Source organism: Acomys minous (genome assembly GCF_964271855.1).
Source record: "Acomys minous genome assembly, chromosome: 15".
Classification (NCBI taxonomy): domain Eukaryota; kingdom Metazoa; phylum Chordata; class Mammalia; order Rodentia; family Muridae; genus Acomys; species Acomys minous.
Window position 1 is genome coordinate 75,619,541 of NC_140497.1, and position 11,828 is coordinate 75,631,368.

The window sequence follows — 11,828 nt, forward strand, 5'->3', positions numbered from 1 at the left end:
GCCCTCTTTTGGTCTCTGTGGGCACATGCACACATATGGTGGTCATACACTCAGACACACACACACACACACACACACACACACACACACACACACACACATATGCATACATAAAATAATTTAAAATAAACCCACAAAATAATTTTAAATAAATAAAAATCTCAAAAATTAAAAATAAAGTATCTATATGATAAAAAAAATCTCACCTATGCGTGATATACATAAAATACTGGGAGGAAGTAGATTAAATTGTTAATGTTAACTATTGTGTCAAAGGTGAAATGTAAAGGAAGCAACTCACTCTCGTCTTTTCTCAGATTAGCCCTCGAAATTCCTCTCTTGCCTCCTCTCCCATGTTGCATACACTGGAGTGGCTGATCACGCCAACTAATTTTTTTTTTCTTTTCAATTTTTTAAAGCAATAGGAATCGGCCTATTGCCCGATCCATGCCAGGCAAGGAACATGCTCCACCCCTACCATTCCCCCCCCTCCCGAGTTTGTGTGTGTGTGTGTGTGTGTGTGTGTGTGTGTGTGTGTGTGACACGCATAAATGCTGAGTATTGCAAATAGGGCATCACACATAGTAGGCAAGCAGTCAACCATTGAGCTATGTCACCAGGCTCCAATTTTATTTCCATATAGCGTAGCTTCTCTTACAAATGAACAGGTACTAACTGTTAGTAAGGGGCGGGGGGCGAGCAGATCATATGCCTAAATCATGGATTAAGAGATGGTATCATTTATGATATGTCTGTCACATAAGCCCGAGTGCCTGAGTTGGATTCCCAGAACTGACAACAACATGGGAAGGATAGTGGGGGGAAAGAAAGAAGCTGGAGAAAGCAGTCACTTAGACCTATAGCTCTGGTCCTGGGGAAACAACTCCACGGTCAGTGAAGAGACCCTGTCTGAACCATTCCGGTGAGGCTGAGGAAGGCCCCTGATGTCTACCTCTGCCTTCTCTGTGTGTACATGCACCTACACACAGACTTGCACGCACACTGACATACATAAAAATCAAAAATAGAAAAACCTCAGACAGCTCCAAGGCTTTGGGAAGAAGGAAGCAAGCTTATTGTATTCCAGAAGAAGGAAGCTGTAAAGGATGAGTTTATACAGTGGTCCACATCAAATGCAGGGGGCAGGAAGCAGGACATCTTCTCTTTTGCACTCACTGAATAACATGCAAATATGAACTCACTTAACCCTCTCAGAAATGGCCCTGAGGACAGAGGAATGCAGAAGATGACAGCTGACTCCCTTCCAGGAGCTTGCACTCTAATAGGCTAAGACAGCCAATAAACATCTCAGCATACCCGCGCGTCTTGATGCAGGCTCTGCATGAAGGAGCTGTGGGGATGGGATAAAAACTGATGTGACATGATGCTCTAGAGAGGAGAGTTAGGGAAAGCCTGTGTGGAGAGCTGTCATTTCATATGGACCGGAAGGAGGACCGGCCTTATAGTGCAAACGTCAAGCTGTACCACCAGGAAAAGACAGCAGTCCCGGCCCCTCATGTTTTCCTGGGCCTGGAATTAAGACAGATCTCTGTAGATTGACTTCCTGGCCGTCGTGCTCACTGTGCAAATGAGTTATAACTAGATTATCCTCACATAACTGCAGCCTGTGAGGAAACTGGGCAGGGCTGCAGAAATGGGACTTTTTAAATGAGAAATTTCACATACTGGTTAGCAGAGTCTTTTCCTTAATATAGTCTGAAGATTTTTACACTTTCAACATATACTCATCACAACACAGAGGCGTTTTAAAACTAGGCTGTTGGCTGTTTTGAAGGGTCTTGTTTTAGCGTCATACTCTTTAGAAGGCACATATGTCTTGAATTAACAAACAGCGTAAGGGAGTTTTCAATCTCCACCAAGTAACTGTCCATGTCCCTGACGGAGGTCCGCAGGCGCTGGAGACATGGCTCAAGAGCTATCACACGTGCTGATCTTGCAGAGAAATGTGGTTTAGTCCCCAGCATTCACAAAGAGGCTCAAAATGGTCAATACCCAAAGATACCTTGAAATTATTTCCAGCTCTGGGGGATCTGATGAGCTTTTCTCCACGGGTACCAGGTGTGCATGTAGCACACACACATACATGCAGGCAAAACATCCATACACATAAAAATCTTTATATAAACAAATGAAAACTGCAAATGCAGTGGAGTGAAGGAGAAAGAGCCCCCCCCCCCAGCCTTGCCAAAGTCAACAGGATGTTATTGATGTCCCTGGAGCTGCATCCAGTGACATTACCTCCAAAACTTCATTTACACACGAACAGTCCCTTTGGTACAAGATGTCAATAGGGCCAATGGAGTCACAGGACCTTGTCTTCTCATCAAAGTAGGATGACAATTAGCAGGAGGAGTAATTTAATAACACAAGGATGGCTCAGGCTGGTCCCGGGAAGGCAATGGTCGGGCCAAGGTTTTTCTCGGATCCTGCTCTCCAGCTGGACAAGTTTAAGGTATCTCCCAAGGCATACCCAGGAACAATTTAGGGCTGTGTGTCAGTGTAGAGTATTTGAGGTGACAAGACCAGTAGGACTAGTCTTAAGGAGACTATGGAGCCAGCCCATCAGTAGGCGCTCAGCTTCTGTCACTTACACACACACATATATATATGTTTTGCCAACAAGTTGAATACTTTAAAAAAAGATTTGTGATTGTGTATTGTTGTTTCCTAAATAGTACAGTATAATAAGTGTTTGCATTACATTTACATTGTATTACAAGTAATGACACGTGACTGAAAGTACGTAGCATGGGAGGGGTAGTGAGGAGGGTGATTACTGAGCCCGGCAGAGAACTGGATGGGAGGGTCGTTTCTAGCATTCTGTAGCAGAGTAGATTAGCTACGGTTGACAGTAATGAGTTGAACCTTTCAGAAACAGTTAGGAGGGAGGATCCGCAGTCTATCCAGAACAAAGAAATAGTAACTGTCTGATGTAACAAATACACCAATTACCTTGACCTAATATTATAGGTATACAGTATTGAAATGCTCTAGTGGGCCTCATAAACAAATGTCAAATAAAAATATATCTTACAAGTCTATAGGAAGACATGTATAGGCTGCCATCAAATGATCCTTTGATGGCAGAGGCTGAAGTCCGGGGCTTTGCTGGCACCAGCCTCGCATGGACGGACTGAGGACTGTGGGTTTACCCTTTCATACTTTCTCCGTGTGCCTATCCTTTTCCGTCTGAAAATCTCTTAAGGGGAAAAAAAATGCTAAAGATGCTTAATAAACAATTTTTATGCTTTAGGCTGCTTATGAATTTTGACAAGTCAGGAAATAAGCAGTAAAAGAGATTTCTTTTTTAATCCACAGAAAATTTTTCTGTGCAAAAGATGTTTCTTAAGGGTGGTAGCTCGGGCGGGTATCGGTGTCTGCCGATAGGCTTATCGTAACAGAGAACACTGAGCTTTTCTTAAAATAAAAAAAAAATTCCTCAGCTGAGATGAATAATTGAAAATGCTGAGCCATTAGGACCCCAAAGATTAATTTCTCTGTTAATGGCACAAAGTGATACAGAGAAACAATCAAGCTACAGAAAAGTAATCAAGCTGACCCAGCTGGGGCAATCCACCTGATATTCAAAGTCGCTGCACCAAAACTTTGATCCCTCTTAGCTGTGTTGCAGGGAGTTTTAGGTTATTTAAAACTACAGAAGCCTTCCAACTCCATCCCAGAACTATGTTCTGATCTACAGCTCTGCTTTAATCCCTTCAGGTAATAAGATACAAAGTGCTATTTCTGGACACCGTGAGCGGCAGGATGACTACTTAATGACCAGCGTCGGATATTCCCAGAAGGCCATGGGTATATTTTTTAATGTGCTTACTTGAGAGCCACGAGTCCATTCCGTTATATTAAACGTGGAGGTAAACCATCTTACTTTGCTAAAGAAAGAACAAAGAGGCAACAGAAAGTACCAGCAGAGATGAGTTCCCAGATGAATAAGGCAGAGCCGATGCCATCCACACTTGAAAGCAGTTAGGGGAAGAGAGATATAATTCTGGCAGCAACAGACACTGTCCTGGGTTTATAGTTAAAATACAGAGGTTGGCTGGATTGTAGCTCCTTCATCAGTGAAAATTTTATACCATAAAAGTGCTTTTGGCATTGTGTTTAATCTGAAGGTTTTGTTTTTGTGTTGTTCTTTTCTTTCTTTCTTCCTTTCTTTCTTCTTTCCTTCCCTTCTCTTTTTTTTTTTTTTTTTGAGACAGTGTTTCATGTAGGCCAGGCTGGCCTTGAATCCTCTCTGTAGCCAAGGCTAACCTTGAACTGCTAATATTGTCCTACCTCTACTTCCTGTTGGGGTTACAGGTCTGAGACGTCATGCCTGAAGTGAGTTTAACTGGCAAAACATCTTCATCAATACTCGTCAGGATGGTTCTGTCACTCTGAGACTTGTGTCGGCATCTACAAATGAGGTCATTGCAAGTGTTGTTCTCTCCAGTTATGGGTAAAATCGTGCTTTACGCATTTTTGGATGTCTCAGCCTGCAGTTATTTGGTTCCTACTATTTCTGGCGTGTTTTAAGCCCACTTATATTTGTGTTCCTTTCCCTTGATTCTGAAAATAGATATTAATTTTTCAACATTAATACTTGAGAAAACAGTTTAAGTAGCTCAGTCAAGACTTACAAATGTCTCTACGATAAATTCAAACTCTAGTAAAAGTTTACTTCTAGCCCCTAATACTAAGAACATTTTATTTTTTTTTAATATTGCCTTTGCTTTGGCATTTATCTTGTTTATGTAGCTCCAAAGCAAATTTCCTGTTTTCCTCTAGTATTTACTGAACACTCTTTATTTTTTTAAATTGAGGAATTGTATGAATTATTATTGTGTCTCTGTGTATGTGTATGTATGTACATGCAAGTGACCATGGAAGCCAGAAGAGGGCGCTGGGCCCCCAGAACTGGAATTACAGGTGACCGGCAAGTGCCTGATGCAGAACCTCCTCCTCTGGCCTCCATATGTGTGTGCACATATGTATGCTGTACCAGGCACACATGTATACATACAACATATAGTATATATTACCTACATGATAAAAATAAGTATGTGATTCTTAAAAGTCATAAAACTTTCTCCAGTTTAATTTTTAAAAGCAATTTTGGAGCCAGATGTGGTGGCTCACGCCTTTAATCTCAGCATTTGGGAGGCAGAGGCAGGCAGATCACTATGAGTTCAAGGCCAGTCCGGTCTACAAAGGGAATCCATGACAGCCAAGGCTACCCAGAGAAACCCTGTCTTGAAAAACCAAAAAAGCAATTTTGGAAGAAAATTTAGTATTTTTATTTATTTTACTTGAAACTACTTTATACATTTACTAATTACAATATATTACAGCACCCAACACATATGAAAGAAGGCATGGTTGAAAGCAAAGAGCAGAGCGTGGTGGTATTGGGAGGAAGCCATGGAGTGTAGGACAGGCTCACTGCTTGCTGTGTGTGTATAAGGACCCGAGATCAAATCGTCAACATCTCTGTAAACAGCAGGACATGGCTGTGTGGTCTGGTGGCCCTGGGCCTGCAGGTCAAAGGCATTGCTAAGCATGGAACTCGCTCTCCAGTTCACTACTGTCTGTTCTCTACCTCACGAGTGTCTTTCCAGAATTATGAAACAGTAAGAGAAATCACAAGAAGGACATGAAAGAACGGTCCCCTCAGAGCAAGCACCACACACCACACCTTCTCTCTTACAACTGGGAACTCCGGGCTTGAGGCCTTCCACGCTAACTGTCTTATCTAAACAGCACCCCAAGTCACGTTGTCATTACCACCCATATTATAAGTGACTTATTCAAGACCCTCCAGACCTTTATTAGGGGATCAGGCTTAGAACCCATGATTTCAGGTGTCTAAATACCATGCTTGCTTGAGTGACACTCCGTAACTCCTTAAGCCAGTTATCTCAAGTGTTAGACACTGTAATATATTTCAATTAGTAAGCATACAAAGTAATTTTAAGTAAAATATATAAAAATATTAAAGTTTCTCCCAAAATTGCTTTAAAAATTAAATGAGAAGGTTTTATGACTTTTAAGACTCACATACTTACTTTTGATGCTGTAGGTAATATGTACTTATGTTCTGTGTGTGCATGTGTACCTGATAGATCACACATATAAGCACATACATGGAGGCCAGAGGAGGGTATCTGGTGTCTTTCACCATTGCTCCCCAACCTGTTCCATTGAAACAGGGTTTCTCACTCAACTCAAAACTCAAGCCACTTCAGCTACGCTGGCTGGTCACAGCCTTCCTAGGATCTGCCTGTTTCCAACCCGTAAGTCCAGGGATACCCGTCCCCACAGCCATGTCCAGCTTTTTAACAGAGATGTTGACGATTTGAACTCAGGCCTTTATACACACACAGCAAGCAGTGAGGAGTCAGCTGTTCTACAATCCATGGCTTCTTCTAAATACCACCACTCTCTGCTCTTTGCCTTCATCTGTGCCTTCTTTCATATAAGAAAAAAAAGTCTATGAGAGGGCTGGAGAGATCGCTCACTCAGTGAAGTCTTTACCATACCTGAGTTTGACTAATTAGCACCCACAGTAAAATCGTGTGCATCGGCATAGACCTGTAACTGCCGTGTTGTGGGGGGAGAGACAGGCAGGCCTGTGGCCCTTCATTGGCCAGCTAGCTTAGTGAAATCAGGAGACTCCAGGTTCAGTGAGAGAGTCCAACTCAGAAATAATGTAGAGAGCAATAACACCTGAGGCCAATCTCTGGCCTACACACACACACACACACACACACACACACACACACACACACACACACGCGCGCGCGCACACACACGCTCACACACACACACACACTGCACGCACATACTTACATACCTGCATACACAATAACACACACACACACTCACACATTCACACACCTGCACAACTCTCTCATACACACTGCACACACTGCTCACACACACACACACATACGCATACACGCATACATTCATACACACCTGCACACACTCACACACACATTCAATACACCTGTACACACTCACACATACATTCACTCACACACCCGCGCACACTCTCTCATACACACCACACACACTGCACACACCACTCACACACATACATTCACACCCACCCACTCACATATGAAAGTGTGAATAGTAATCAATATTTAGGGAACTAAACACAACCCTGTCTGCTATTGATTGGACTACGTTATCTGTTTCCTGTTGTATCTAGATAAGAACCCATCTCGGTCTTTTAAAAGCCGTCTAGAGACTTCCAACCATCTAAAGAGCCAGACAGGAGTTTGTCTACGGACCAGCCCTTTGATTCCTGCTGAAAGTACGGTTGTAAGAGGCACATGGTTTAAATCATGCAGGCTGAGGCCAGGTCCCCGCCAGTTACCAGCTCTGCAATGTTGGACAGGTTATTTTCCCCCTCCCTGTCTGTTTTCTCATTACAGAAATAGGGTAATAATAATAACAACAACAGTACCCATCTCATGGGGTAGCTGTGACAATTGCCTAAGATAAAATAGAAGTGTTTAGCGCAGCGACTGGTGGACAAGCCCTGCTCGATGTTATTTGATACCATCTGTAATTCTAAAAATGTTCTTTGCCCGTTCTAACTCATAAAGTCTAGTTAGATAGTAACCAAACAAGATCAGGGACTATATCTTTGCTTTCAGAGTGAGCTAAGTAAATTTGGGGCGTCAGACTATAAATGGATGTGTAACACTTGATTTATTTTATTAGTGAAGCCACGTAATTATAGGCAGAGGAGGGGAGAGACAGTCAATAAGCAATTCTGGGAACCTTAATAAAGTATTTATTCTTTTCCATATGACCTTGTAAACTGGCGAGCTCCACTTTTATATCTTGTTAACGGGGACATTACCTCCAAGATGTTCACGATTTGTATGTGAGGCACCCTGCCTGTTGCTGATGTTTAGAAACCAATTATTAACCAAACAGAAGGCAGAACACTTTCAATTCTTGTGGAGCTCTTCTCCTTAGCGTGACTTGAAAATGGCTTAAGCTAAGGAAAAATGCAGCCTTGCGAGCATGTGCACCTATGCTAACACCCAAAGAGGAGGCAAATGGACTGCAGGTGCAAGATGGGAGACGTCAGGACCAGGGCCAGGTCCTGATTCGGAGTGAGTGGTTCATGGACATGTAACATAGTAACGCTGAGAGGCCTTTGGCACACAAACCTCATTTTCTTCATAAATTGTTCTTCCCCACGCTGCAACATTGAACCACGTTCTAAGTTTTAGCTTCTGAGAAGGCTACAGGTGTCACATGTCTGACCATATTTTACACTTCTTTTTTTCCCCCCTTGCCTCCCTCCTTCCCTTTCTCTCAGTGCTGTTGATCAAACCCAGCTCTGTAAGAGCTCTGCTACTGAGCTACACCACCCGCCTTGTCACAAGGAAGTTTAACTGATTCTCTGAAAATCTCATAGATGAGTACAGTGTATCTTAATACTCATCCCACCACACTCCTCCAATTCCTTTGGCCTCTTTCTCCAACAAATCTCCCTCTCAACTTCATGACCTTCTTCTTCTTCTTCTTCTTCTTCTTCTTCTTCTTCTTCTTCTTCTTCTTCTCCTTCTTCTTCTTCTTCTTCTTCTTCTTCTTCTTCTTCTTCTTCTTCTCCTTCTTCTTCTTCTTCTTCTTCTTCTTCTTCTTCTTCTTCTTCTTCTTCTTCTCCTTCTTCTTCTTCTTCTTCTTCTTCTTCTTCTTCTTCTTCTTCTTTTTCTTCTTCTTTTTCTTTTTCTTCTTCTTCTTCTTCTTCTTCCTCCTCCTCTTTCTCCTCCTCCTCCTTCTTCTAAAGCAACCCAGAGTCCAATTAGTGCTACCTCCATGTGCATCAGTTTGTGGGGGTCTTCCAGTGGGCCTGCATAACCTGTCAGTGGACACTCCCTCAAAGAAAAGTGAGCCCTCCCATCCCCAGCAGCCATCAACTCCCAATAGCTTCCCAGTAAGAGGAAGGCTTCAGGAGCCCCTCCCAGTTCTGTGCTGGAAATTGTTTTGAAAAAAAAATTTTTTAATACAATATATTCATTCATGTTTTTCTACTTCTTCCCAAGCCCCACAGAAGAAAAAACAAAAAGAAAAAGCTACAATGCAAAAGTCAAAACAAAGAAGCAAAGGACCAATAAGACCAAAAAAAAAAAAAAAAAGCCAAATGGAAATTTGACAAAAATACCATTAAGTTTCTTTTGTGTTGGCCAGGACTCCTGACTGGGCACAGGACCTGCCATGGAGCATGGTGGATACCTAGTGACACTCCATTGTAGAAAACCTCTTTTCCCTTTGCCAGTGGTTATCAGCCACAGATAACTTCTTGTTAGGAGTGAGACACTGTGTCCACTTCCCTCTCTTAGGGCTGGGACGCATCTGGCTTGAACCTGCGCAGGTCTTTACATGTGCGACACGGTCTCTGAGTTCATTTGTTGTGCTGGAAATTTTAACTGGTTTGGTCTCCTGGGGGTCTTATTCAAGCAACCACGGTTGCCATTCGACTGTGTGCAATAGCTGCGTCATGTTTAGAAATCAGAAGCTCACTTCTCTTCTTCTCATCTGCCAGCTGTTGCGTTCCTCCTGCCCCTTCTGTCCTTCTACCATGATGTTCCCCAAGTCTTGGGCATTATGGGTAGTTTTGGTTTTGACCTAGAGCCAAATACCTATCATAGAAGGACAGGAAAGACTTTTTGTCTTACTTAAATGGTAATTTCCATAGTGTATCCTAGATATTTTCTGTGTTCTGCCTGGTTACCCCACTTTCATTTTGTTTGTTTATTAGTTTCTTCTTTTCTGAAATAGTCTTACTGGGTAGTCCAGGTTGACCTCAAACTGTGCCATTTCTCTAGCCTCAAGATCCCAAATGCTGGGATCACAACCGTGAATTACTGCTCCTGCCTCCCCCAACTGCCTTTGTGCTTTCTTCTTCACCACCTAGGCATCAGGCAGGGTTCTTCCTCTTTTACTACCTGTACTTATTTTTCTATCCAGCAGGGGGAGTATTATGCTTTAGCTGAAATGAGGCTTTGATTTATGAAACAAACAAAAAAGTTTTAGCAGCAATAAAAACTTTGCAAAGGATGAAAAGTATTGGGGAAGGGCATTTACGTTTGATGCACAGTCTCTCTGAGTTCTCCAGCATGGCCTTTAGGTCATGATCCCCGTGCTTCAGCTCTTGATGTAGAGAGTAGCGATTACAGGTATATGCCACCATGTTGGCTTGCCGTTGTCCTTAATCTCATTACGAAAATAAAGTAAATTGGAAAGATTCTATGTATGTGTGTATATATATATATATATATGTACATACACATATGATATATATCAATTATATAATTGGTATCGTAGAAAATAGACTCTTTTATCACACAACATATCCCAAGTAGTTTCCCTTCCATCACTCCTCCCAATTCCCTCATGCCTCCCCTCTCCCCCATCCACTGCCCCCTTTGTCTCCCATCAAGAAAGAACAGGCCTTCACGAGGTAATAATCAAACAGGACAAAACGAAACACAACAAGACAAGGCAAAAGCCCTCACACGGAAGCTGGACCTGGCAACCCAATAGGAGGGAAAGAGTCCCAAGAGCAGGCAAAAGAGTCAGAGACACATGCACTCCCACAGCTAGGAGTCTGTACTGGCTGGTTTTGTGTGTCAACTTCACACAAGCTAGAATCACCAGAGAGGAAGGAGCCTCAGCTGAGGAAATGGCTCCATGAGATCCAGCTGTAAGGCGTTTTCTCAATTAGTGATCAATGGGGGAGGAGCCAGCCCACTGTGGGTGGTGCCATCCCTTGGCAGGTGGTCTTGGGTCCTATAAGAGAGCAGGCTGAGCAAGCTATGGGAAACAAGCCAGCAAGCTGCATCCCTCCATGGCCTCTGCATCAGCTCCTGCTTCCAGGTTCCTGCCCTGCTTGAGTCCCTGTCCTGAGTTCCTTCAGTGATGAATTGTAATGTAGTGGTGTAAGCCAATTAACCCTTCCCTCCCCAACTTGGTTTTTGGTCATGGTGTTTCATTGCAGCAATAGAAACCTTAACTAAAACAGAGTTCCACAAAAGCACCAAGGTGACCCCCACAACATATATGCAGAGGACCTGGTGCAGGCCCGTGCAGACCCCATGCACCCCGCTTAGTTGATTCAGTGGGCCGTGTTCTTCTGGTGACTTTGCCCCCCCACCTCTGAATTCTATTTTTGAAAAATAATGATTTTTTTTAATTGCCATTTCTGATGAGGACATCAATGTGAAGCAAAATAAGCATACCAAGAAAAAAAAAAGCAACAAAACCAAATATAGACGGAGAAATATGGCATCTAATCCTGCCAAGCAGGGGCTGCTAATGTGAGCTGAGGCCCACGATCTCCCTAGGAGTAAACTGAGGGGATTGTGATGGATGTTATGAAAGATCTCCCATGGCTCTAGGGTGATACTCTAAAGATTAACAAAAGTCAACCTCCCTTGTGGGCCATTTCCTAAGAGAAGACCATGAAACTATCATTGTGATTCAAGAGCGGAGTATTAAAAATGGTCTAATTCTACCCAGAGGAGCTTAAGATGGGTCGAAGTGAGATAAGCAGAGGCATTTCGGGGCAGAAAAAGGCAATGGTAGGTTCTAAATGGGTATAATATCTAGAGGAGTCACCAAAGTAACTAGCAAACCGCATGGAATGCAAACTACAAAATAAACATTAATAAAAATATGAAACCCAAAGGATCACTAACGAAAGAACTTAGTTACATTAAAATTTAATACCAGGAGCTTTTCTTTATAACGTGTCATGTAGGCTTCCTTTCTGGACTTAGGGG